The 22,494-nt window shown below is 37.2% G+C and overlaps 1 protein-coding gene across 13 annotated transcripts in view; it reads left to right on the top strand.

The window, feature by feature from the left end:
* Positions 1-22,494, top strand: part of STAU2 (staufen double-stranded RNA binding protein 2) — a 327,264-nt gene that overhangs the window by 10,148 nt on the left and 294,622 nt on the right. The gene's annotated exons all lie outside the window — the stretch shown is intronic.

The following is a 22,494-nucleotide window of genomic DNA, read 5'->3' as shown; positions in this document are numbered from 1 at the left end:
GGAAGTAATACACGCCTGGCCCTACCTGTTCAGTTCACCTTGCCTACGTAGTACACTCTAGTGACTGTGCATCATACACCTCTCTAAACCAATGACTCCTAAGTTCATACTTAGTCTGTGTTCTAGACCCATGTAGCAGTTCCCAACTGATCTCTTAACTTGGGTGTCTTTATACATCTCAGAATTAACAGAGTCCCAGGAAACAATCTAAATGCTTCCAATCTAAATGTTTCAGTTTCTGGATTGGCAAAGTCATTCTAGCTGCAGGGTCTTTGCATAGATTACCTCTGCCTAGGCCTCTTTTTCCCTCTCCTGTGGTTGGCTCACTTGACTCCCAGTCCTACTGTTTGCTCTCATAGTACCCTGCCCTTAATGACATTCTGACATTTCCAGTTATATTCAACTGTGTAATTGTTTACTTAACATCTCTGTTCCTTATTAGACCATATGCTCCATAAAGGTAGTGACTTTGTTTTTTAATCTCCCCAGGTCCTAGAATAGTTCTGGTTGTGTATGGTTTTTCATATATTTGCTGAGTAAGTGGATGGATGGTGCTAAGGTTGTCACTAAAGCAAGGAGATCTCCATTCTTTTCAACAATAATCACACAATTGTGTTGTCAGTTTAGGTATCATATGCTTGCTTTATCAGATGCTATTAACATAAAATCTCTTTCTTATGCAAAGTTGTTCTTTGATTTTTTCCCTGTACTAGAAAATTTTCTTGTGCAATAAATACTACTTTCATCAAAGATATTACAAATGTAGTTTAAAGGAATCTTAAAGCTGTGCTATGCTTAGTGCTTTTTGTACTTTCATAGTTGTAGTCAAATCCCATTGGATCCATTGAGGGAGCTTTATGAGATGTGACTTGCAAACTGTGTTGTAGGTTTGTGTTGATGCTAAATGTATGGATAACCTGCTGTTAATTATACAGGTGCAATCAGAATAATTTGTTTCATATTCTACCATAGAGAGGTGGAAAGAATATTCATTTTATGCCATCAGCATCATTGAAAATTATAGATTAGTCCTAATGAAGAGTTACTGTCTGTGCTACTGGTCATGTTGAATGAGGCCTTATAAACAATTTTAGGCAGCATTCTGCAGGGCCACACATAGTTCCCTGTGCTTTGGCTAGAAATTGTACACTGTGCTTACAGGTATATATGCTTGGCTTGTAACAAACATGTTACTCACCTCAGGATTCCATCTTATTATCAACTAAGTTTTATCCCCCGAGATGTTCAAGTCTGAGGGGAAAGATTAATCTATTTTGGAATAGAAGTTCTAGAGACTTTCTCTTCAGCCAAACTTAAAGTCGCATTGAATTCTTAAACTTAGGAATGATTGATGTTTTATCATTTTTGTGATGACTGCTTTCCCATTAGAGTGTAGACTTTCAAGATAAATGTGAAAAGGCATTAAAAGGTGATTGAAGATGACACTTACCTTAAAGCAGTTGAGGTTTTTACTGTGTGATTTTTAACACTGTCTTTTGGATTAGTACTATATTTTTGAGAGGTCTTTTTGTTTGTTGTTTTAAGATGCCTGAATAGTACTAATAGAGTCTTTCATGTGTATTCCCAGAACTACTTAAAAACAAGGCTGTTGAAATATTTTACTTGCTATTAATTCTGTCTGACATGATTATTATCAGGGAACATGGAAATGTTTCATGTTCTATTAATAGAAATGGCACTTCTACCTTTAAATTGTACTTTTCATTTTTACTTTAGCTTTTTAAAAATGTGTGCTGTCCATGTGCTACTCATGTAGAAAAATTAAGTAGTAGAGATAAGGAAAAAAAATCAGAAATAATTCCATTGTTCTTTTACAGAGATAATCACTACTAACATTTTGGGGTGTATACTTTTAGATATTTTTTTCTATGCAGTTATATTTTTATGTGAATATATGTTACTTTAAAGAATTGGGATTATATAATATTCTGAAGTGACTTAATGATAATTTGTAGTTTGGAATTACTAAAATTTGTTTAATCAAACCCTTATTATTGCACAGATTTTGTATTATAGTTAGTGCCACAGTGATTTTTTTTCTTTTTTTACATATAACTATGTTCCTTTGTCCATTATTTTCTTATAAGTAATTACTAGAAATGGAAGCACTGGTCAAATGGGTATGCAAATTTTAAAGATATTTGATGCTAAAATACCAAAAATATAAAATTATATCTATTAGAATAATTTTATTAGACAAATCTTCAGTGTTTCAAAATGATATTTTAATTTGCTTTTTATGATTTGCTTCTCTTTGTTGTTCTTTTGTGTTTTGTCTTTTTGTGAATTGTTTACATGTGTTTACTGGTAACTTTTCCTTTTTATTTGTAAATAAAATTTTTTGGATTATACCCCCTTGAGAGTTTTCTGAGCTAGTATTTATAATCATTATATTTTGCATTCATTATTCAACAAATAACTAGTGGGAACCTATGTTTCCAGGGTACTATATTAAGTAGGAGCTTGGTATATTGTGGACCTTTCTCCCTGGTGATTAATTTAAACCTCCAGGGAAAGGAAATCCATTTTAACATTAAGCAGTAGCAAACATAAGTTAAGAAGGCATGTGTGCCATGAAATAATATCTTTAAATGAATGACTGAAATAAGACAAAGTTTTTGGGATTCGTTGATGAGGCAGACCTGACAGGGCACGTGTTCTACCTGGTTTAAGGGGAAGTCTGTATTAGGCAGCTGTAGCATTGGGAGAGACCAGCAGGAGGGGATTAACAGAAGTTTCAGTAGTCTGATGGTTTCTTTGAAAGAGTATTTGTTGGGAACGTGGGAGCTAAGAGAAATCTTTAAGACCTGACTCAAGTGGAATGGGAGGACAGGCAGGACAAAACAGTGTTTCAGTGCCAGAAGGGTAGGAGAACTCTATAGGACAAGAGCGAGCGAGGTGTTATGTAGGAAGAATTATGCTGTATCAAGATACACTGTAAAGCATAAAGCTAGGGTAGGATTATCAAGAAACTAAGACCTAGAATTTAAGAGATAGTTATACCTGTCTCACAGGTTTATTGTGAGGAGTGAATTGAACTAATAACTGAGGCAAAATGCTTAACATTGGCTCTGGCACTATTGCTATTGCTATTAGTATTGCTGTTGTTATTGCTGTCTGGCTCTGCAGATAGATGAGAAAGGATGGCAGACACTTAAGTTAATCATTAGAGTAGAGTAGTTGTTGGGGCAATGAAAAGCACTTGGACGTTTTTTCAAGTCCAGGTTTGCCATAAGTACTCTCCTCTTTCTTGCCATAGGCATGAAGAACTCTATTCTTTTCTCTTAAAAGCTGCTGCTACTTACTCTTAGTTATTTTTATCTCCCAAGTCTGGCTGTGGAGTAGAATCTACAATCTGCCAATCTCTCTTGAAGCCATAGGATGCAGTCTATAGTTTGAGGATTTAAAAAGAGAACATAAGGAGTTTAAACTACATAAGAAGGACTTTGGCTTTCTGCTGTGTTGACCTAACAGGATTTTTCCTCTGTGTGGCCCACTTCCAAGATGGCCCTAATGATCCCTGCTTCCTGACATTTATACCATTGTATAATCCTCTCACACATAGCCAATAGAATGTGGTGGAAGTGATGGATCATTTCCAAGGATAGGTTATAAAAGACATTGTGGCTTTTGCTTCTTCTCTGTCCCTTTGGGCTCCCCTCCCCTCTCCACACTCTACCTCTTGCTCATTCAGAGTAGTTAGCTGCCATGTTGTGAATAGCTCTGTAGAGAGACCCATGTGGTGAGAAATTTAGGCCCACAGCTAACAAGGAACTGAGGCCTATAGCCAAGAGTGTGTGACTGAGTCTTCTTGGAAGCAGATCTTCCAGCCCTTGTCAAGTTTCCAGCTGTAAACTCTGGCCTATCAACATCTTGACTGCAACCTCATGAGATATCCTGAGCCAGAGCCACCCAACTAAGCTGCCGGTTGATTGCGGAATCTCAGAAACTGTGTGAAAAAAAAAATGCTTGTTTTTTAAGATGCTAAGTTGGGGGTAATTTTTTATGCAACGATAATATACCCTTCCTCCTTAAAACAACCTTAGAACATACAAATATGTAAACAGTGATTTTAAGACATTGGATGGCAGGTGGCATCAGACTGATCCCTGAGGGAATGGAAACACATGAGGTAAGCCCTTCTATTATACCAGTTTACAGTAGAGCCTAAAGGTTGTGTATAGGCTGCAGTGAAAGGAGGAGGATCTAAAACAGAGCTCACTTTTGTTGAGATTAGGAAACAAAGATAAGTGTTTGGGAAGGCCAAGATGGTTAGAATCACAGGGCAGATTGCCAGAAAGAAGAGACTTGAGGGAAAAGGGGTGAGTATATGGGTAAGTAAAAAAGTGCACTCAAGCATGAAAACATTCTGGAGATCTGCAGGAGGTGCTTCTCGAGTTTTTGGCTGAGTTCTGATCTCTAGATGCACGACAAGGCCTACTCAAAGTCAGGGGATGAACTACTGGAAAGGAGTAAGAAATCAATTTCCAGAATTTATACAAGGCATTAATAGTTTGTGTCTAAATTATCCAGAGTCTAAAGACCTTGTAATACATGAGGCATTGGGAAGAGTCCTCAGAAGGCTTCAAATGATCCCAGGTAATTAACCGTGCACCAGAATAAAGTCAGCATTAGAGGAATGCAGCACAATTGAGAATTCAACAATAAAATTTATGGTTTTAATCATTCATTCAAAAATTGCAATGCTTGTTTCACTTGAGTAAGGGATATAATGTCTAGACAGATCAGTAAGGGAATAGAGGACTTGAACAGCATTATAAGCCAGTTAGACTTAATAGACATACACAAAACACCAGAGCAGAATACACATTTTTTTCAAGTGCACATGAGATCCTACAAAGGATAGTCCATCTGTTAGATCACAAAAAGCTCAGTACATTTTAAATAACTGAAATCATAAAAGTATCTTCAGTCACAGTGGAATGGAGCTGGACGTCAATAAGAATACTAGAAAACTCACAAATTTGTAGAAATTAAACAATACACTCATAAATAACTAGTGGGTCAAAGAAGCAATCACAGGGGAAATTAGAAAATAATTACAGGGCGCCTGGGTGGCTCAGTGGGCTGAGCCACTGCCTTTGGCTCAGGTCATGATCTCAGGGTCCTGGGATCGAGCCCTGCATAAGGCTCTCTGCTCAGCAGGGAGCCTGCTTCCTCCTCTCTCTCTGCCTGCCTCTCTGCCTATTTGTGATCTCTCTCTGTCAAATAAATAAAATCTTAAAAAAATTAATTACAGACAAATGAAAACACAGCATACCATGACATAATGAGATAGAGCAAAAGCAGTGCTCAGAGAGAAATTTATAGTAGTAAATACCTATGTTTAAAAAGAAGAACTCAGAAGAACTGAAATCCAATTTTTCACCTTATGGAAACTAGGAAAAAGGAGCAAATTAAACCCAAAGTGAGTCAAAGAAAGGAAATAAGAATGATTAAAGTGCAGATAAGTGAAATAGAGTATGGGAAACAATATTGAGAATCAGCAAAACTAAAAGTTGGTTCTTTGAGAGGATCAACAAAATTGGCAGACTTTTACCTAGACCAACAAAGGGGGAAAAAAAAGCAAAGACACATATAATTAAAATCAGAAATGAATATGGAGATACTGCTGTTGACGTTAAGTAAAAAAGGTTATAAGAGAACACTATGAACAACTGTGTATCAGCAGATCAGGTAGCCTGCATTAAATGGACAAATTCCTAGAAACACAGATTACCAAAACTGACTCAAGAAGCAATAGAAAATATGAACTGATCTATAACCAAACAGATGGAATTAGTAATAAAATTAAAAAATCCCTCCCAAACAAAGTCCAGGGCCAGATGCCATTACTGGTGAATACTACCAAACATTTAAAGAAGAATTAACACAAATTCCTCTCAGACTCTTCCCAAAAATAATAGAACAGAGAATACTTCCTAACTCAATGAGACCAGCATTACTCTGAAACCAAAGCCAGACACCATGAGAAACAATACAAAAACTACAGATTGATAGTCCTTATGAGTATAGCTGCAAAAATCCTCAACCAAACACAAATAACACACTGAATCCAACAGTTTGTTTGTTTATTTATTTATTCATTAAGGTTTTATTTATTTATTTGACAGAGAGAGAGACAGCAATACAGAGAACACAAGCAGGAGGAGTGAGAGTGGGAAAGGTAGGCTTCCCGCTGAGGAGGGAGCCTGATGCGGGGCTTGATCCCAGGACCCTGGAATTATGACCTGAGCCAAAGGCAGGCACCTAATGACTGAGCCACTTAGGTGCCCCGGAATCCAGCAGTATATTTAAATGGTAATACACCACGGCCAAGTGGAATTTATCCAGGTGGGAAGCCAGGGCAGTTCAACATAGGAAAATCAGTCAGTGTAATACACTGCATTAATAGGATGAAGGGAAACAAGCAAATATCAGCAGTTAATATGGAAGACTTTTGACAAACTATAACACCTGTTTATAATAGAAACACTCTAGAACTAGGAAGAGAAGGCAAATTCTTCAATATGATAAAGGGATTTATGAAACAGCCACAGCTAAATGAAAACTTTTCCGTATGGTCAGGAACAAGACAAGCATGCCTATTTTTTCTTTTACTTTCCTTTCTTCCTTCTTTCTTTCTTGATTTTATTTATTTGAGAGAATGAGTGAGAGAGCACAAGCTGGGGGAGGAGCAGAAGTAGACTCCCCACTGAGCAGAGACTTGATGCGGGGCTCAATCCTGGGACCCTGGGATCATGACATGAGCCAAAGGCAGATGCTTAACCAACTAAGCCATCCAGGTGCCCGAAGGGGACTTATTTTCACACAGCTATTCAACATTGTAGTAGGACTTACAATCAGAGAAGTTAGGCAAGGGAAAGAAAATATCCAAATTAGGAAGGCAGAAGTAAAGTTATTCCTATTTGTAGACAACATGATCCCATATATAGAAAACTCCAAATAATCCACAAAAACCCACTAGAATTAACATATAAATTCAGAAATTGTAGTTACAGACCAACACACAAAATAAAATTGTTTTTCATTATACCAGTGGTGAACAGTCCGAAAACGAAACTAAGAAAATGTTCCATTTAATATTGTCCAGAAGCATAAGGAGTTGAAAGATTTGTACACTGAAAACAATGAAATGTTTTTGAGAAAAATTAAAGAAGACAAATAAATGGAAACACATTCTGTATTTATAGACTAGAAGAATTAATATTGTTGACTTGACAATACTATGTAAAACAAAGTAGAGATTAAATGAGATCTTTATCAGAATTCTCGTGACCTTTTTGGAGAACTGGAAAAGCAGATTCTTAAATTCATATGAAATTGCAGTGGTCTCAAATAGCGAAAACTCTCTTCTTGAAAATGAATAGAATTGGAGGACTCATACTTCCCCATTTCAAAACATTATAAAGCTACAGTAGTCAAAACAGTGTGGTACTGATGTAAGGATAGACATATAAACCAGAGGAGAGACATAAACTAATATAAAAATTATATTACTGTATAGGACATATTATATCTATCTATCTATCTACAAATGATCTTTGACAAGAATGGCATGACTACTCAGTATAAGAAAATGTAATTTTCTTTTTAAGATTTTATTTACTTATTTGACAGAGACATCAAGAGAGGGATCACAAGCAGGGGGAAGAGGGAGAGGGAGAAGCAGGCTTTCTGCTGAGCAGGGAGCCCAATGTGGGGCTCCATCCCAGGAGCCTGGGATCATGACCTGAGCCAAAGGCAGACGCTTAACTGACTGAGCCACCCAGGCACCCGGAAAGATTATCACTTAACAAATAGTTTTGGGACAACTAGATACCACATGCAAAAGGATAAACTTGGATCCCTACCTCACACCACATGAAACTGTTAATTCCAAATGGATCAATGACCTAAATATAAGAACGAAAACCCTGACAACTCAACCACAAAACTACAAACAGCCCAACTGAAAAATGGGCAAAGGACTTGAATTGACAATTCTCTAAAGAAGGTAAACAAAGGCCAATGTGCATATGCTTTTTAAAAATTTTAAAAAATTTAATTCTTTTTATATTTAAGACTTCAAAAAATTTATTTGAGAGAGAGAGAGCACTCTCTTTCACTAGATGGGTTTAACAGCAGACTGAATGAGCTGAATATTGGATCAGTGAGCTGATGATTAGCTGATGACAAAGCAATGAAACTCATTAGACTCAGTAGTGAAAAGAAAAAAGAATTTTTAAAAAATGAAGATAATTTAAGGGATCCTTGGGAAAGCATCAGGTGGGATAACATTCATTTTATATGGGTTCTAGAAAGAAAAAAAGGGGGGAGAAAACTTATCTGAAGAAATAATGGTGGAAAGCTTTCCTAATCTGGGGAAGAAATAGACATACAGGTCTAGGAAACTCCGAGAATTCCAAATAAGATGAATCCAAAGAGGTACACATTGAGATACATTATAATTAAAAGGGTAAAACTTATTACATGAAAGGGAAACCTCAGAAGGCTATCAGCAGAGTTTTTGGCAGAAACTTTGCATGCCAGAAGCAAGTGTTATGACACATTCAAAGTGGTGAATAGAAAAAACCTTCCAAGAATTCTCCACTTGGCAAGGTTATTCAGAATTGAAGGAGAGATTAAGAGTTTTTCAGATAATCAAAAGCTAAAAGAGTTCATCACTGTTAAACCAGCCTTATAAGAAATGTTTAAAAGGACTTAACATAAACTGAAAAGAAATGGCATTAATAACAAAATGTATGAAAATAAAAATCTTGGGGCACCTGGGCGGCTCAGTGGGTTAAAGGCTCTGCCTTTGGTTCAGGTCATGATCCCAGGGTCCTGGGATCGAGCCCCGCATCAGGCTCTCTGCTCAGCAGGGAGCCTGCTTCCTCCTCTCTCTCTGCCTGCCTCTCTGACTACTTATGGCCGCTCTCTCTTATTCTCTCTCTCTGTCAAATAAATAAAAAATATCTTAAAAAAAAATCTCCTTGGAAAATATAAATATATATTCAAAGTAGGGGATCAGGGGTACCTGCCTGGCCCAGTCATTTAAGCATCCTGCTCTTGCTTTTAGCTCAGGTCATGTTCTCAGGGTTGTGAGATTGAGGCCCACATCAGGCTTGGTGTGGAGCCTGCTTGAGATTCTCTCTTTCTCTTTTTACCTGTCCCTACCCCCCCCCCCCCCAAAAAAAAGGATCAATCACTTATAAAAGCAAGTATGAAGCTTAAGAAAAGTCAAAAATAGTAAAGATAACTAAAACTATGATAGTTAAGGACTGCATAAAATGATGGAGAATGTGACATCAAAAATAAGGGCAGGGCTGAAGAAAGTATGTTTTGGAGTGTGCTCAAATGTAATTGCTAGCAACTCAAAGCAGCCCATTCTGTATGGTAAGTTATGTAAGTTATGTATAAATCTCATGGTAACCATAAAGCAAAAATTTGCAACAAATAAACAAAAAAGGGAATCTGAACATAACATTAAAGAAAGCCATCAAACCACAAGGGAAGAAAAGAAGAAAGGACCAGAGGAACTATGAAGACAGCCAGAAAACAATGAATAAAATGGAAATAAGTACATACTTATAAATAATTACTCTAATTATAAATGGACTAAACTCTCCAATCAAAAGACACAATGGCTGAATGGATTTAAAACAAAAAACAAAAAAACCTATCTATGCTGTCTGTGAGAATCTCACTTCAGGTTTAAGAACATACACAGACTAAAAATGAAGGGATGGAGAAAACGATTCCATGCAAACAGGAATGAAAAGAAACCTGGAGGGGTGCCTGGCTGGCTCAGTTGGTGGAGCATGTGAGTCTTGATCTCAGGGTCATGAGGTGAAGCCCCATGTTGAGTGTAGAGATTATTAAAAAAGAAAAGAAGAAAAGAAAACAGAAAAGAAAGCTATTATAGCTATACTCTGCAAACAAAAAAGACTTCAAAATAAAAATTGTAATAGTAGACAAGGAAGGGCATTACATAATGATAAAGGAGTCAATCCAACAAGAAGACATGGCTTTAATAAATATGTATGCATCCAACATAGGAACATCAAGACATACAAAACAAATACTAACTGACCGAAATGGAGGAATTGATAGCAATACAATAATAGTAGGGGAGTTTAACACCCCACTTCCATCAATGAATAGATCATCCAGACAGAAAATTAATAAGGAAACATCATCCTTAAATGATACCAGATGGACTTAATATATTCAGAACATTCCATTCAAAAGCAACAATATACATTATTCTCAAGTACACACAGTGTATTGTCTAGGGTAGATAACATGTTAGGCCACCAATTAAGCCTCAATAAATTTAAAAAGATTGAAATTCTGTTGAGCAGATTTTTCTGATCATAATGGTATGAAACTAGAAATCAATTACAAGAAGAAAACTTGAAAAACCATGAAAATGGGGAGGTTAAATGACATGCAACTCAAAATTTTTGTCATTGAAGATAGCAAAGAAATACTGAGAGATAAATGAAAAAATAGAACTCTGGCATATCGGGGTGCCTGGGTGGCTCAGTGGGTTATGCCACTGCCTTTGGCTCAGGTCATGATCTCAGGGTCCTGGGATTGAGTCCCACATCGGGCTCTCTGCTCAGCGGGGGGCCTGCTTCCCTTCCTCTCTCTCTGCCTGCTTCTCTACCTACTTGTGATCTCTCTCTGTCAAGTAAATAAATAAAATCTTTAAAAAAAATAAAAAAAGAACTCTGGCATATCAAAATCTTTGGGATACAATGAGAGCAATTCTAAGAGAGAATATTATAGTAATACAGGACTACCCCCAGAAACAAGAAAAATCTCCCAACAATCTGACTTTACCCTGAAGGAGATAGAAAAAAAGAACAAACGAAGCTCAAAATTAATAACAGAAAAGAAATAATAGAGATCAGAGCAGAAATAATTGAAGTAGAGACTGAGAAACAATAAAAAAAAAAATAAAGCTAAGAGCTGGTTCTTTGAAAAGATAAAGTTGACAAACTTTATGTTAAATTAGCCAAGAAAACAGTGAAAGTTTTAATAATCAGAATCAGAAATTGAAAGAGGAGAAATTACAACTGACACCATAGTGCAAAGGATCATAGGAGACCACCAAGAATTATATGCTAACAAATTGTACAACCTAGAGGAAATGGATAAATGCCTAGGAACATACAGTCATTTAGGACAGAGTCATGAAGAAATAGAAAATATGAATGAACCAGTTACTACAAAGGAGATTGATAAGTAATCAAAAACCTCTCAACAAGCAAAAGTCCAAGACCAGATAGGTTCATTGGTGATTTCTATCAAACATTCAGAAAGACTTAATACCTATCTTTTTCAAAGTCTTCCGAAAACATAAAGAGGGAATACTTCCAAACTCATTGTATGAGGCTGGCGTTACCCTGGTAGCAAACCAGACAAGGACTGCACCTAAAATTAAAAAAAAAAAAAAAAATTACAGGACAGTATCATTAATGAATATTGATGCAAATATTCTTTTTTGGGGGGGCATCTATTTTTTAATTAATTATTTTTGTTAACATGTATTATTTGCCCCAGGGTACAGGCCTGTGAATTGTCAGACTTACACACTTCACAGCACTCACCATATCACATACCCTCCCCAATGTCCATAACCCAGCCACCCTCTCCACATCCACCTCCCCCCAGCAACTCTCAGTTCGTTTTGTGAGATAAGTGTCTCTTATGGTTTGTCTCCCTCCCGATCCCATCTTACTTAATTTTCTCCTTCCCTAACCCCCAACCCCCCAACTCTGCTTCTCAAATTCCTTCTATCAGGGAGATCATATGATAATTGCCTTTCTCTGATTGACTTATTTTGCTCAGCACAATACCCTCTAGTTCCATCCATATCGATGCAAATGGCAAGATTTCATTTCTTTTGATGGCTGCATAGTATTCCATTGTATAAATATACCACATCTTCTTTGTCCATTCATCTGTTGATGGACATCTAGGTTCTTTCCATAGTTTGGCTATTGTGGACATTGCTGCTATAAACATAGGGGTGCACATGCCCCTTCAGATCACTACATTTGTATCTTTAGGGTAAATACCCAGTAGTGTGATTGCTGGGTCGTAGGGTAGCTATTTTCAACATAATGAGGAACCTCCAGACTTTTCCAGAGGGGCTGCACCAGCTTGCGTTCCCACCAACAGTGTAGTAGGGTTCCCCTTTTTCTGATTGATGCAAAAATTCTTAACAAAATATTAGGAAACTAAATTCAGTAGTACATTAAAAGGATAATAAACCATGAACAAGTGACATTTATTTGAGATGCAAGGATGGTTCAACATCCACAAATCAACCAACATGATACAGCACATTAACAAAATGAAATAAGAATTGTGTGATCGTCTTTAGAGATGGAGAAAAAGCATTTGACAAATATCAACACATATTTTTGATAAATACTCTCAGTGAAGTGGGTGCAGAGGGAGTGTACCTCAACATAACAAAGGCCATAAATAGTAAACCCACAGTTAACATCATACTCAGTGGCAAACAGCTGAAAGTTTTTCCTCTAAGATTAGGAACGAGAAAAAGTTGCCCCTCTTACCACTTTTGTTCAACATAGTGTTGGAAATCATAGCCACAGAACTTGGTAGGAAAAAGAAATAAAAAGGCATCCAGATTTGAAAGGAAGAAGTAAAACTGTCACCACCTTAAGATGACATGATGCTATATATAGAAAACCTGAAAGACTTCACCAAAACCTGTTACAGCTAATAAATGAATTCAGTAAATTAATGGGATACAAAATCAACATATAGAAGTCTGTGAGTATTTATAATGAGTTATCAGAAAGAGTAATTAAGAAAGCATATTATATATTATATTATAATTATATTATATTAATATTATAATTATATATAAATATAAATATATGTTATATATTATACATAATTATATTAATATTATAATTTTTAATAAAACTTATAAAATTTATAATTTTTATTTAAAAAATGAAGTACCTAAGAATAAATTTAGCCAAGGAGTTTAAGATTTATACATTGAAAACTAAGACACCGTGAAAGAAATAGAAGAGGACACAAATGTAAATAAATACCATGCTCATGGATTGGAAGAACTGGTATTTAAATGTCCACACCACCCAAAGCAGTCTGCAGATTCAGTACAATCCCTGTCAAAATTCAAATGCCATTTTTGACAAAGCTAGACCAAATAATTCTGAAATTTAAATGGAACCACAGCCTTACCAATACTTCTTTTTTTCTTTTCCTCTTCTTTTCTTTTTTCGTTTCTTCCCCCTTTTTTTTCTGTTGGTTAATGGTCATTCTAATGCAGTGAAGTGGTATTTTGTTGTGGTTTTGATTTGTATTTTTGTGATGATTAGTTGTGTTAAGTATCTTTTCGTATGCTTGTTGGCCATTTATGTATCATCTTTGAAGAAATGTCTATTCAAGTTCCTTGCCCATTTTATTTTATTTATTTATTTTTTTAAAGATTTTATTTATTTATCAGAGAGAGAGAGAGGGGGAGAGAGCGAGCACAGGCAGACAGAATGGCAGGCAGAGGCAGAGGGAGAAGCAGGCTCCCTGCTCAGCAAGGAGCCCGATGTGGGACACGTTCCCAAGACGCTGGGATCATGACCTGAGCCGAAGGCAGCTGCTTAACCAACTGAGCCACCCAGGCGTCCCAAGTTCCTTGCCCATTTTAAAATTGGGATTTATGTTGTTGTTGAGATGTAAGAGCTCTTTATGTATTTCTGGATTTCGGTCCCTTGTCCAGGTATATGATTTGCAATGGAAACAACTATTTTTTGGGGGGGGGTTAAGATTGTATTTATTTGTGAGAGAGAGAGAGAAGAGAGCATGCATAGAAGCAGGGGGAGCAGAAGGCAGAGGGAGAAGCAGGCTCCCTGCTGAGCAAGGAGCCTGATGCAGAACTCAGTCCCAGGACTCTGGGATCATGACCTGAGCTGAAGGTAGACACTTAACCAACTGAGCCACTCAGGCATCCCTGGAAACAACTTTTGAGAAGCAAAGTCAGAGAATTTATTTTCAGCAGACATGTACTGCAAGAAATCTTAAAGGAAGTTATTTAGGCAAATGGAAAATACTAACAGGTGGAAATTTGGATCTGTGAAAAGGAATGAAGAGTGGAAGAAATGATAAAATATGAGGTAAATATAAATATTTTCTTCATTTTTAAACTTTTCAAGAGATATTTAAAGCAAAGATAATAACAATGAATTGGTGGCTTACAGCATACATGGAAATAGATAGACTGATGTCAATAATAAAATTTTGACTGATGTCAATAATAAAATTTTGACTGATGTCAAAAATAAAAGATATTTTCTTCATTTTTAAACTTTTCAAAAGATTTTTAAAGCAAAGATAATAGCAATGAATTGGTGGCTTATAGCATTCGTGGAAATAAATTGACTAATGTCAGTAGCATAAAGAATGGTACAGGAGAAAGGGAAATACAGTATCGCTAGGTGACTATACTTGTACACAAAGTGGTACAATATTTATTTGAGTGTAGGCTTTGTATAATTTAGAGCAAATGCTTAATAAAAAAAAAAGAAAAATAACTTATACGTCCATGGGGGAGATGAAATTGAATATTAAGAACTAACCAATCCATAAGAATGTAGGCAAAGCACAATGAGATACCATCTCACACCAATCAGAATGGCTAAAATTAACAAGTCAGGAAATGACAGATGCTGGCGAGGATGTGGAGAAAGGGGAACCCTCCTGCACTGTTGGTGGGAATGCAAGCTGGTGCAGCCACTCTGGAAAACAGTGTGGAGGTTCCTCAAAAAGCTGAAAATAGAGCTACCCTATGACCCAGTGATTGCACTACTGGGTATATACCCTAAAGATATAAACGTGGTGCTCCGAAGGGGCACATGCACCCGAATGTTTATAGCAGCAGTGTTCACAATAGCCAAACTATGGAAAGAACCTAGATGTCTATCAACAGATGAATGGATAAAGAATATGTGTGAGAGACACACACACACACACACACACACACACACACACACACACACACAATGGAATACTATACAGCCATCAAAAGAAATGAAATCTTGCCATTTGCGATGACGTGGATGGAACTAGAGGGTATTATGCTTAGCGAAATAAGTCAATCAGAAAGAGACAACTATCATAAGATCTCCCTGATATGAGGAAGTGGAGATGCAACATGGGGGCTTGGGGGGTAGGAAAAGAAAAAATGAAAGAAGATGGGATCGGGAGGGAGACAAACCATAATGACTCGTTCTCACAAAACAGTCTGAGGGTTGCTGGGGGAAGGGGGTCAGGAGAGGGTCACGGCATTATGGACATTGAGGAGGGTATGTGATATGGTGAGTGCTGTGAAATGTGTAAACCTGGCGATTCACAGACCTATACCCCTGGGGATAAGAATATATTATATGTTTATAAAAAATTTTAAAAATTAATAAAAAACAAAAATAAAAAAAAGAATGTAGGCAAAGAAGAAAAGAAGAATAAATAAGAGGTGGGACAGGGCACCTGGGTGGCTCAGGTAGTTGGGCATCTGCCTTTCGGCTTGGGTCATGATCCTGGCATCCTGGGATTGACCCCCGCATCTGGCTCCTGGCTCAGTGGAGAGTCTGCTTCTCCCTCTCCCTCTGTTTTTTCCCCTGTTCATGTTCTCTCTCTCTCTGTATATCTTGGTCTCAAATAAATTGAAATCCTTTAAAAAATTGTTTAAAAAAAGAGCAGGGACAAAAATAGCAAAATAGTGGATATAAATCTTCCCTTTTAGATAATTAAATGAAATATAAATGGTCTAAACAATCTAGTTAAAAAGTAAAGATACTCAGATTGGCTAGAAAAGTAATACTCAAATATATGATGTCAAGAAACTTAAGATTATAAATATATTGTTTCTGTTACTACATCTGAGTCAGATGCAGACCATCCTTGTACTTTTAGTCTATTTTTACCTGGAATATAAAGGTAAAAATAGACTAAAAGTACAAGGATGGTCTGCATCTGACTCAGATGTAGTAACAGAGACTATATATTTATAATCATGAAACAGTCCCCTGCTTCGCAAAACAGAGTACTCCAAACAGTAGTTTTTTTTAAAAAATTTAATTAATTTATTTGACAGACAGAGATCACAAATAGGCAGAGAGAGGGAGAGAGGAGGAAGCAGTCTCCCCGCTGAGCAGAGAGCCCGATGCGAGGCTCGATCCCAGGACCTTGGGACCATGACCTGATCCGAAGGCAGAGGCTTTAATCCACTGAGCCACCCAGGCGCCCCTCCAAACAGTAGTTCTGAAGACATTGCTTATGAAGCAGTGATCAATGATCCCTGAATGGTGAGAAACAAATGAGGAGAGCCCTATAATCGCCCCAACCTACTGTATTGAGAGACTTACCAGGATGTGGCACAGGCAGTGAGAACTGAGATGTGGAGTTTGGCATATTCCCCTAGTTGAGGAGATGTTGCTCTGAAATTGATTCACAAATTATAAAAGCAAGAAAACAAAGTATTTCCAGGTCACTTCACTGCATCCTAGAATAAAGTTCAGGAAGATATCTAGGAGTGGGAAATACCAGCATACAGCAAGTTCAAATTCATAGTGCATGTCATTCAGTTAATGATGCCCAAATATGCACAGTACCCTAAAAACATGACCCATAATGGAAATAATCAATCATAGGGACACAGAATTGGCACAGACGGTAGAATTAGCAGAGGATGCTAAAACTCTTTGTTGTAATTATATTCCATATGTTCAGAGAGTTAGAAATGTATAAGATGCAAAAAGATCCATATTAGACTTTTAAAGATGAAAACTACATCTGGACAAAAAATACACTAGATAAGATAAAAGGCAGATTAGACATTGCAGGAAAAAGATTAATGAATTTGAAGGCATAGCAGTAGAAACCGCCCAGTAGAAACACATGGAGAAGAAAGAGGGAGAAAACGTTAATTAGCTGTAGGATACCTTCAAACAAATATATAAATAATTAAATTTCCTTAAGGAGACATGTTACATAAATACATATTTCCACAAACAGTGGCCCAAAACTTTCTAAATATGATTCATTAAGATGAAACCATAAACCAAAATTTTGGGATTAAGTTTTATTAAGATGAAACTCGGGGCACCTGGGTGGCTCATTTGTTAAGCGACTGCCTTTGGCTAGGTCATGAGCCCAGGGTTCTGGGATCGAGCTCCATATTGGGCTCCCTACTCCACGGGAAGCCTGCTTCTCCCTCTCCCACTCCTTCTGCTTGTGTTCCCTCTCTTGCTGTTTCTCTGTGAAGTAAATAAATAAAATCTTAAAAAAAAAAAAAAAGAAGATGAAGTCGTAAGGAATTTCAATGAGCTACCAAGTATAAGAAATATAAAGGAAACTACACCAAGGTCCATCATATGAAAGTACCAAATACAAGTAATAAAAATAAAATCTTATAAGCAGTTAGAGAAAAAAAATGACATGATTAAGTTTTGTGCATAGGAATAAAGATAAAGATGACATTAGATTTCTTGTCAGAAATAATATAAACAAGAGAACAGTGGACTAGCGTCTTTAAAGTATTGCCAGATGAAAAAATAATTTCCTTAGAATTCTATATCTGGCAAAAATATGTTTTGGAAATCAAGATGAAAAAAGTCATTTTCAGATACAGAAAAGCTGAAGAAATTCAGTGCTAACTCCACTGTCCCTTCCTCCCACTTCAGGAAAGTTTTAGTCTGTCCTTCAGACAGCAGGAAAATGATGCTAGTTGAATAAAAAACAAACCCACAAGAAATGATAATTACTTGGGTAAATATGTAGAATTTTATTCTCAATTTAATCTCTTCAAAATATAATTGTTTAGAGTCAATGTTCATAAGTTACTGTATGGTTTATAGCATACATAAAAGTAAAATGCATAACAATGGAAAAATGGAAGTGTATTATGAGACTCCTATGTTCTATGTTAGGTGGTATTATATCTCTTAAAGGTAGACTGTGATAAATTAAAGATATATATTGTAAACTATGAAGCAGCCACCAAAATAGGAAAACAAAGAGTCATATGTAATATGTGAAGAAAAGTAGGTAGGATTTGATCATACCAAACAATCCAACAGAAGTCGACAACATGAAAAGGGAAAGAAGGTGAGCTGGGACAAATATAAATAGCAAGATATGTTTTAATGAGCAAGATGAAATGTTTTAATGAGTAGCCCCATTATAAATATAAATATAAAAAAATAATATTCTGAACACCCCATTTATTTATTTATTTGTTTATTTGACAGGCAGAGATTTCAAGTAGGCAGAGAGGCAGTCAGAGAGAGGAGGAAGCAGGCTCCCTGCTGAGCAGAGACCCCGTTGTGGGGCTCGATCCTAGGACCCTGGGATCATGACCTGAGCTGAAGGCGGAGGCTTTAACCCACTGAGTCACCCAGGCGCCCTGAACACCCCAATTTAAAGGCCAAAATTGAATGAAAACCAAGATCCAACTGTATACTTGCCTACAAGAAGCACTTTAAAAAAAAAAATTATTTCAGTGTTCCAAATTCATTGTTTATGCATCACACCCAGTGCTCCATGCAATACGTGCCCTCCTTAGTATCCACAACCAGGCTCACCCAAACCCCCACTCCCCTCCCTTCCAAAACCCTCCGTATGTCTCTCAGAGTCCACGGTCTCTCATGGTTTGTCTCCTCCACTCCAATTTACCCCAGTTCACTTTTCCTTTCCTTCTCCTAATGTCTTCCGTGTTATTCCTTATGCTCCACAAGTAAGTGAAACTGTATGATATTTGACTCTCTCTGCTTGACTTATCTCACTCAGCTTAATCTCCTCCAGTCCCGTCCATCTTGATACAAAAGTTGGGTATTCATCCTTTCTGATGGCTGCATAATACTCCATAGTGTATATGGACCACATCTTCTTTATCCATTCGTCCACTGAAGGGCACCTTGGTTCTTTCCACAGTTTGGCGGCTGTGGCCATCGCTGCTAAGAACATTGGGGTACAGATGGCCCTTCTTTTCACACATCTGTATCTTTGGGGTAGATACCCAGTAGTGCAATTGCAGGGTCATAGGGTAGCTCTATTTTTAATTTTTTGAGAAATCTCCACACTGTTTTCCAAAGTGGCTGCACCAACTTGCATTCCCACCAATAGTTTAAGAGGGTTCCCCTTTCCCCACATCCTTTCCAACACATGTTGTTTACTGTCTTGTTGATTTTGGCCATTCTGACTGGTGTAAGGTGATATCTCAATGTGGTTTTGATTTGAATCTCCCTGATGGCTAATGATGATGAACATTTTTTCATGTATGTGTTAGCCATTTGTATTTTTTCTTTGAAGAAGTGTCTGTTCGTGTCTTCTGCCCGTTTTTTGACATGATTATCTGTTTTTTGGGTGTTGAGTTTGAGGAGTTCTTTATAGATCTTGGATATCAGCCCTTTGTCTGTAGTGTCATTTTTGAATATCTTCTCCCATTCTGTGGGTTGCCTCTTTGTTTTGTTGAAGGGGTGGAGAATCAACTTTCATGCCAGTGGGCCTCAAAAGAAAGCTGGGGTAGTGATTCTCATATCAGATAAATTAGATTTTAAACTGAAGGTATAGTCAGAGATAAAGAAAAACACTACATCATTCTTAAAGGGTCTATCCACCAAGAAGATCCAACAATTTAAATATTTATGCCTCCAGTACAGGAGCAGCCAACTAATAAGACAACTGTTAGTCAAGATAAAGATAGGGGATCTTAAAACACCGCTCTCAGTAATAGGTCATTCAGGCAGAAAATCAATAAAGAAACAAGAGCGTTTAATGACACATTGGAACAGATGGACCTCATAGATATATACAGAACATTCTACCCCAAAACAACAGAATACTCATTCTTCTTGAGAGCACATGGAACTTTCTCCAGAATAGAACACATACTGGGTCACAAGTTAGGGCTCAACCGATACCAAAAGACTGAGATTATTCCCTGTATATTCTCAGACCACAGTGCTTTGAAACTGGAACTCAACCATAAGAAAAAGTTGGGAGGAATTCAAACACTTGGAAGCTAAAAACCACCCTGCTTAAGAATGTTTGGATTAACCAGGAAATCAAAGAAGAATGTTAAAAATTCATGGAAACAATGAGAATGAAGACACATTGGTCCAAAACTTGTGGGATGCCACAAAGGTGGTCCTAAGGGGTAAATACACAGCCATCCAAGCCTCCTTTAAAAAAAAAATTGAAAAATCCAGAATACACCAGCTCTCTTTACACCTTAAAGAACTGGAGAATCAACAGAAAATTAAGCCAACCCCACAGACAAGAAGGGAAATAGTCAATATTAGAGCAGAGATCAATGAGATAGAAACTAGAGATACAGTAGAGCACATCAACAATGCTAGAATCTGGTTTTTTGAAAGACTCAACAAGATCGATAAACCATTGGCCAGACTAATCCAAAAGAAAAGAGAGAGGACCCAAATTAATAAAATTATGAATGAAAAGGGAGAGATCAAGACTAACACCAAGGAAGTAGAAACAATAATCAGAAATTATTATCAATGGTTATATACCAATAAGTTAAGCGGCCTAGACAAGATGGATGTATTCCTGGAAACCTATAAACTTCCAAAACTGAATCAGGAAGAAATTGAAAACCTGAATAGACCAATATCTAGTAATGAGATTGAAGTCATGATCAAAAACTTCCCAAAAGACAAGAGCTCAGGACCTGACGGATTCCCTGTCGGATTCTGCCAAACATTCAAAGAAGAGATAATACCTATTCTACTGAAGCTATTTCAAAAAATAGAAACAGAAGGAAGACTTTCAGACTCTTTATGAAGCCAGCATTACCCTGACACCCAAAGCAGGCAAAGACCCCACCAAAAAGAATTTCAGACCCATATCCTTGATGAATATGGATGCCAAGATTCTCAACAAGATCCTAGCTAATAGGATCCAATAGTACATTAAAAATATTAAAGATTATAAAAGATTAAAAACTGAGCTTGGGTGGCTCAGTTTGTTGGGCAAATGCCTTCGGCTCAGGTCGTGATCCTGGAGTCCTGGGATCGAGTCCCGCATTGGGCTTCCTGCTGGAGGGGAGTTGGCTTCTCCCTCTGACCCTCCCCCATCTCGTGCTCTCTATTGCTCATTCTCTCTCAAATAAATAAATAAAATCTTTAACAACAGCAACAAAAAAGATTATCCACCACTACCAGGTGGTATTTATTCATGGGATGCAAAGTGGTTCAACATTTGCAAATCAATCAACGTGATAGAACAAATCAACAAGAGAAGAGGGAAGAACCACATGGTCCTCTCAATTTATGCAGAAAAAGCATTTGACTAGATACAGCATCCATTCCTGATTAAAATGCTTCACAGTACAGGGGTAGAGGGAACATTCCTCCGCTTATAAAATCTATCTGTGAAAAACCACAGCGAATATCATCCTCAGTGGGGAATAGCTGACAGCCTTCCCTTTGAGATTGGGAACACAACAAGGATGTCCACTCTTGCCACTGTTTTTCAACATAGTACTAGAAATCCTAGCAACAGCAGTCAGACAACAAGAAGAAGTAAAAGATATTCAAATTTTCAAAGAAGAAGTCAAAATCTCTCTCTTTGCAGATGACATGATACTTTATATGGAAAGCCCAAAAAAGTTTCTACTTTTAGTAAGAGTTTAGTAGTTCTAAACTACTAGAACTCATAAGCAATTCAGTAATGTGGCAGGATACAAAATCAATGTACAGGAATCAGTTGCTTTCTTACACAGTAACACTGAAAATATAGAAAGGGAAATTAGAGAATCAGTTCCATTTACTATAGCACCAAGAACCATAAGATACCTGGGAATAAACCTAAACAAAGAGATAAAGGATCTGTACTCGAAGAACTACAGAACACTCATGAAAGAAATTGAAGAAGACACAAAAAGATGGACGAGCATTCCATACTCATGGATTGGAAGAATAAACAATGTTAAGATGTCTGTACTGCCTAGAGCAATATATACTTTCAATGCCATTCTGATCAAAATTCCGCTGGGCATTTTTCAAAGAGCTGAACAAACAATCTTTTTTTTTTTTTTTTTTTTTTTTAAAGATTTTATTTATTTATTTGACAGAGAGAAATCACAAGTAGTCAGAGAGGCAGGCATAGAGAGAGAGGGAAGCAGGCTCCCTGCTGAGCAGAGAGCCCTATGCGGGACTCGATCCCAGGACCCTGAGATCATGACCTGAGCCGAAGGCAGCGGCTTAACCCACTGAGCCACCCAGGCGCCCTGAACAAACAATCTTAAAATGTGTATGGAACCAGAAGAGAACCCGAATTGCTAAGGAAATGTGGAAAAAGAAAAACAAAATTGGGGCATCACGTTGCCTTATTTCAAGCTTTAGTACAAAACTGTGATCACCAAGACATCATGGTACTGGCACAAAAGCA

Source organism: Mustela erminea, chromosome 16, assembly GCF_009829155.1.
Source record: "Mustela erminea isolate mMusErm1 chromosome 16, mMusErm1.Pri, whole genome shotgun sequence".
NCBI classification, from domain to species: domain Eukaryota; kingdom Metazoa; phylum Chordata; class Mammalia; order Carnivora; family Mustelidae; genus Mustela; species Mustela erminea.
The sequence above is the reverse complement of the archived record's forward strand: the minus strand, read 5'-3'. Positions and strand labels throughout refer to the sequence as shown.